Genomic DNA, 6878 nt, shown 5'->3' with positions numbered 1-6878 from the left:
AACTGGACACAGTACTCCAGGTGAGGTCTGACCAGAGCAGAATACAGTGGCACTATTACTTCCCTTGATCTAGATGCTATACTCCTATTGATGAGGCCCAGAATTGCTCCACCAGGAGCCAGTGCAGTTGGTAAAGCACTGGATGAATGTGATCTCACGGCAAGGACCCCATAAGGAGTCTCGCCGCGGCATTTGGCAGCATCTATCACTTGAGGCAAAACCAGAGGTTGGCACCTGAGTGGCCCTGCAGAGAACACCAAGGATGGATACAGAAAGGAAGGGAGATTCATAAGGACTTAAGGAGAGCCTGCCAAATCAGCCCAGTGGCCTGTCTAGCCCAGCATCCTGTTCTTGTTAAGTTGTGGGTGAACACATCAGACGACACAGCGATTCTTCAAACAGCTCTTCTTTATTCAGAGGCCACAAGAGAACTGAACTGAAGGCCTCAGTCAGCCTGCTTATATAGAGCTCCAGTACGTTACTGTAGCAACTTTCTAAAACTATCCAATCACTGAACGTCACTTTCGATCCTTCATTTGCATAACTATCTACAGTATCCATCCAATCACTGAACATCACTTTCGATCCTTCATTTGCATAACTATCTACAGTATCCCCCTGCTGGCCCAGGGTGAGAACTTCAGTACATAACAGTTCTCACAGTGGGCAGCCATGTTGGGAAACCCGTAAACAGGATTCGAACACAAGACCAGCACTTTCCGGTCTTGCGGCTTCCAGGAACTGGTTTTCAGAAGCCTTGCGGCCTCCAACCATAAAAGCACAGCATAACCATTACAGCTAGTAGCCACTGACAGCCTTTTCTTGCAGGAATTTGTCCAATCCTCTTTTGAAGCCATTCAAATTGACAGGCATCACTTCCTCCTGGGGGAGGGAGTTCCATAGGTTAACTCAGGGGTCAGCAAACTTTTTCAGCAGGGGGTCGGTCCACTGTCCCTCAGACCTTGTGGGGGGGACGGACTATATTTTGAAAAAGAAAGAAAACGAATTCCTATGCCCCACAAACAACCCAGAGATGCATTTTAAATAAAAGGACACATTCTACTCATGTAAAAACCATGCTGACACCCAGACCATCCACAGGTGGGATTTAGGTGGCAATTGGGCCAGATCCGGTCCCTGGGCCTTAGTTTGCCTACCCTTGGGTTAACTATTCCACAAGTGTGCAGAAAAGATTCTGAACTGATCCACATGATCGTGAGCCAATGGCAGCATAGTGGTTACCGTTTAAGGTATTTTTTCCCTTGTATTTTCTTGCACCCTGGCTTTTATTTTTTAAGGGAAGTATATATTTTTAATACATAAATAACACTGAATCTGGAAGCCCCCTAGTGACTGCAATCAGCAGAATTAAGCCTGTCTTAAAGACTGCGTTTTATATTTACTTCTGAGTGGGCATGTAGTGGGTTGCTCTATAAATCTCTACCAAGATCAATGGGGCTGAAAAGTCCTCAATAGTCCTTAATAGGGTTGTGCCCTAAAATAAACAGATAGGTGCATAATGGGAATGAAATCGCCAGGGCCCTTGGTATTGCTTTTTCTTTCTTTTTTTGAGCTGCAGCTTTTAAACTTTTGTTCAGCCCCGTTTGTGATTTGAATTTTAATCTTTCCTTGGCTCAAAGCTGACCTCATCCAAGGCTTACCTTAATTAGCTGGCAAGAGGGCTGGACTTCTTTTTGCAAAAGAATCTCTGCCGTTCCTGGAGCAACTTCGTTCTTTCAGAGTGCGCTGGTAATTAACAGAAGCAAGATAGTGTGGGATTGGGGGGGCGGGGCAGAGGGAGAAAGATACAGTGGTACCTCGGGTTACATACGCTTTAGGTTACAGACTCCGTTAACCCAGAAATAGTACCTCAGATTAAGAACTTTGCTTCAGGATGAGAACAGAAATTGTGTTCTGGCAGCACGGCAGCAGCAGCAGGCCCATTAGCCAAAGTGGTGCTTCAGGTTAAGAACAGTTTCAGGTTAAGAACGGACCTCCGGAACGAATTAAGTTCTTAACCCGAGGTACCACTGTATTGTTACCTGCCACCCCAATCTCTGCACAGTGAAGAAACCCCAGGGGTTGCAAGCACTCACGCCAGGTTTCGCTTGCACTTGAGGGACAATTCCAAGAGATTCCACATGAAAAATGCTTTTGTCCCTGTGGAGATGGTAGTACCGAATCGGTGGCACATGTCCTTCTGGCCTGCACTCTTTACAAAGACTTGAGGAATGAGATTATCACACTTTCTTTGTCCATTCCGGGTCGCCCAGCTACTGCCACCGTGCCCTTTCTCTTGGCAGATCAAGATGAGCAGGTGACAGCAAAGGTTGCAAGGTTTTTAGCTGGGGCAATTAGAATAAGACCCAATATTTGACTATTGATTCAAAACCCCCAAATGTATTTTACATAATTGACTTTTTGTTTTTTATTCTTTGTACATCGTATTGTTGTATTATCGCTATGGCCGATGGCTGACGCAAATGAAGATTCATTTATTCATTCATTTCAGTTTACTTGGAACATCGGTCAGCGGAGACTGCGGTGTCTTCAGGATATATGGTTTTATTTACATATCCATACAACCTGAGCGGGTGGCGCTGTGGGTAAAAGCCTCAGCGCCTAGGGCTTGCCGATCGAAAGGTCGGCGGTTCGAATCCCCGCGGCGGGGTGCGCTCCCGTTGTTCGGTCCCAGCGCCTGCCAACCTAGCAGTTCGAAAGCACCTCTGGGTGCAAGTAGATAAATAGGGACCGCTTACTAGCGGGAAGGTAAACGGTGTTCCCGTGTGTGGCTCTGGCTCACCAGAGCAGCGATGTCACGCTGGCCACGTGACCCGGAAGTGTCTCCGGACAGCGCTGGCCCCCGGCCTCTAGAGTGAGATGGGCGCACAACCCTAGAGTCTGTCAAGACTGGCCCGTATGGGCAGGGGTACCTTTACCTTTACTACAACCTGAGCAAAGGGACGCGGGTGGCGCTGTGGGTTAAACCACAGAGCCTAGGACTTGCCGATCAGATGGTTGGCGGCTCGAATCCCCGTGACGGGGTGAGCTCCCGTTGCTCAGTCCCTGCTCCTGCCAACCTAGCAGTTCGAAAGCACCTCAAAGTGCAAGTAGATAAATAGGTACCGCTCTGGCGGGAAGGTAAACGGCGTTTCCGTGCGCTGCTCTGGCTCACCAGAAGTGGCTTAGTCATGCTGGCCACATGACCCGGAAGCTGTACGCCGGCTCCCTTGGCCAGTAAAGCGAGATGAGCTCCGCAACCCCAGAGTCATGCACGACTGGACCTAATGGTCAGGGGTCCCTTTACCTTACAACCTGAGCATACGATGGAGGGGCTCGCAGTATTGACACTCTGACAGATCTGGCTTCTCCATTTGTCTCAGTTTTGGATCCAGCACAGAGCAAGCAGGTCTCTGTGTCTCCAGCTTCCAGGCTGCTTTCACGCCAGCTATTATTCCCTTACCTAGTAGCTAGGTGAGAGGGGGAAGGAAAGGCCCACCCCTTAGCTTTGAGGGTCCCATCACTCAATTGCAGCTCTTGCAACCTAGATCATTCTTTGGGGTTGCTGGTGAGGACACTCACGTGGCCAGTTAAGGTCCTACAAAGAATCTTGTTCGACATGTTCAGCAATAGGCTCCTCTGTTAGATTCTAATCCTCACTGGGTACAGGAGCCCAAGAACTGGAAGGTGCTCAGGGCACCATCTAGACTACCCCCCCAATAAAATACTTCACTTAATTTCCCCCAGCAATGAGCCACGCTCATCAGCTAATGATCAGAGTTAAATCCTTTTGCGTTGGTGGGATGCAGGCAACCCAAGGGGTGGGGACCATGTAATCCATCTTTGCTCCTTGCACAAAAGGAATATAAACGTAATAACTGATAATTAATGTATAAATATGGCGAGGAGATGCAGTGGGGGGGGGGGGGGAGAAGGTGGGCGTTCAAACGCTGGCTTGAAAAAGATCCAGCCAAAGGTTTGGCCGCTGAAAACATTCTCATTTTCTTCATTTAAAGGTCATCCTGATCTCTTGGATATTTAACGCCAGCAAGAGTGACTTGAAGCTAACGGTGTTTATTTTCCGCCATGGATATTGAGTCAACAGAAATGAATGCTGCAGTTTCTCGCCTGCCTTCCCCAACCCCGGTCTAATTTATTCCCTGCCTTCCACAAAAGCATCATGTTCATTAACTTGTTTCAAAATCATGTCAGCTCTTACTGTAGAAAAAAACAACAACCTACAATCTCGTCATCTACAAAAAGGGGCCCTTTCGTTGCCTGAATCCCCATGTTAATACCTTTGATGTTCAATTACTCCTAATTAAGATTGCAAGGAGTTCAACGAGGACATCAAATGAGAAGTGGGTTTAGTGGCGGAGGGAGGGAGAAGAGGCCCTTTTCAGCTTTCTTCCATATTTCAACTGCTTTGGGCAAGTTTTCCTTCAGACTGAACAACAGTTTTGTTTTTAAGGGGGTTGGATTCAGATGGAATTATCCTGCTCCAAGATGCTCAACACAGCCAACGTCTCGATGGCTTACGTTTAGCCATTTCCTCTGTCCAAATCCACCCCAGACATTTCAAGCAACTGTAGCTTCCCCTCTTAAATAATAAGAATTTATTATTTATACCCCGCCCATCTGGCTGGGTTTCCCCAGTCGCTCTGGGTGGCTAAAGCATCCTGGGAACTGTAGTTTGCTGTGATTCCTGCATTGCAGGAGGTTGGACTAGATGCCTCTGGGGTTCCCTTGGACCCTACAATTCTACGATTCTACAGGTGCATAAAGTTAGTAGGCCACTATTCCCCTTGCAGAGTGACTGTTCTTTGAATTCCCTGGGAAAGGGATTGGCTGTTAAACCCTCCCTCCCCAAAAAATATTCCCTAGCGCTGACCCTGGGTCTGAAGGGTAGCCCCATTTAACATGAGTAGGGAACTATTTTCAACCTGCAGGGCACATTTCCTTCTGAGCAACTCTGCATGGGCAGAGCCAGAAGGGAAAGTGGGCGGAGCAATGAAAACTACCGTATTTTTCGCTCTAAAAGACGAACCTGACCATAAGACGCACCTAGTTTTAGAGGAGAACAAGAAAAAAAATATTCTCTCCCTCTGTGTTCAGCGCCTCTCCAGCAAAGCGGGAGGAGAAGAGGAGCCCCTTCCATTTCTCCTCCTGCTTCGCTGAAGGGGCGCTGCGCAGCTCTCCCTCTCTGCGCAGCGCCCCTTCAGTGAAACGGCAGGAGAAACGGAGCGGAAGCAAAGCAAAGCCTCCTGAGCTGCATTCAGGAGGCTTCAGGCAGCTATCCCTGAAGCCAGGAGAGCAAGAGGGATCAGTGCGCACTGATCCCTCTTGCTCTCCTGGCTTCAGCGAAAGCTGCGCAGCCTGCATTCGTTCCATAAGATGCACACACAGTTCCCCTTACTTTTTAGGAGGGGAAAAGTGCGTCTTATAGAGCGAAAAATACGGTAATCTTACTTTTATACTATAGGAGGCTATTCTCCTCCCCTCTGTGTATTCTCCCCCAGACAAGCAAGAGGCATCATCAGTTAGGACCATAGAACCGTAAAGCTGGGAGGGACCAGGAGAACCATCTAGGTCCAACCGGCTGCAAGGCAGAAAACTTTGACCCAACGTGGGGCTCAAACCCAAGACTCTGAGATTAAGAGTCTCACACTGTATGTCTAAGGATATTTCTCAGCAGTGGGGTAGCATGGGCAGGGCTACAGGGATGGTTGCGCTGGATGCAAAATTCTTAGGGGTGCAAAATTTCAAAAGAGATAGGAATGATAAATAAAAAAGAGCACACCCTCTCCCTCACGGAAAATCTCCCAGTGTTTGTGTGGGAAGACTGCAGAGTGGATTTGGGCGACAACCGGTTGCTAGGGCGCACTCTGCACAGGCTTTTTAGAAACACACCCACTCCCAACCAATGCCACGTCCCACTCTCTGTTGTGCTTGGTGCCCATGGGTGCCCGCGCCACGCTGTGCCGGTTTAGCGTAGTGTGCAGGGAATCACTGAGTGGGCGGATCGGTTCAGGGGCAGCTTGTGGGCTGGTTAAACGGCCTCCATGGGCCACTTCTGGCCCATGGGCCTTAGGTTGCCGACCCCTATTCCAGCCTATCAGCGAGCAGTGCCAAGGATACTTGCTTTGCCCCGGATGCTGGCAACCCACGCTTTGCCACTGCTTTCCAGGTAGACAAGACACCCGAGAGGCAAAGCCTGTGGGGCATCTGGCCTGGGAAGTGCTCCAAAGGTCACATGGAGAGTTCAGAAGAGGGGGCTTATAGCCCCCAGGCCTTGACCACACCCTGCACCTGCTGCTCACACAAGCATTGCCTTCCTCCCTGATCTTGGCAAACATCCTTCTGCAGAATAGCGCCACCGACTCGCTACCTGTCTTTCCATGGCTGCTGTATGAGCAACAAGGTTCTCCTCCCAATAATCTGTGGTGCAGTCATGACTTCGCATGATGTCTATAGCTGCATTCTGCCGCCCCCCCCCCCAAAAAAAACAGGAGAGGTTTACCATCTAGTGGCACAACGAGAAACTGCTAGATGCTGGGAGGTACAAAAGCACACTACTAAATGTTGCTAGATTTGAAGCATTCCCCACCCCCCATTAATCAAGCCACAATATATATATATATATATATATATATATATATATATATATGTAGGTTTTGGTGTCCTCGGGTGTCTTCCCGTGTAAAAGTTGGGGTGTCTAGGCGACGTTTTGACGAGGTCTCACTCGTCATCCTCAAGAGACCTCGTCGAAACGTCGCCTAGACACCCCAACTTTTACACGGGAAGACACCCGAGGACACCAAAACCTGCATACCTATACCCGTGAAAATCTACGAAAGCAAATATATATATATATATAT

The 6878-nt window shown here is 48.7% G+C and overlaps 1 long non-coding RNA gene across 1 annotated transcript; it reads right to left on the bottom strand.

Moving 5' to 3' along the window:
* Positions 1–1661: 1661 nt before the first annotated feature.
* LOC144325454 (uncharacterized) lies at positions 1662–6652 on the bottom strand. The gene is made up of 2 exons (XR_013390612.1): positions 2952–6652; positions 1662–2586 (listed from the first exon to the last, which is right to left on the bottom strand). It is a non-coding gene; the product is annotated as an uncharacterized LOC144325454 (long non-coding RNA).
* Positions 6653–6878: the final 226 nt, after the last annotated feature.

Source organism: Podarcis muralis, chromosome 14, assembly GCF_964188315.1.
Source record: "Podarcis muralis chromosome 14, rPodMur119.hap1.1, whole genome shotgun sequence".
Taxonomy (NCBI): domain Eukaryota; kingdom Metazoa; phylum Chordata; class Lepidosauria; order Squamata; family Lacertidae; genus Podarcis; species Podarcis muralis.
The sequence above is the reverse complement of the archived record's forward strand: the minus strand, read 5'-3'. Positions and strand labels throughout refer to the sequence as shown.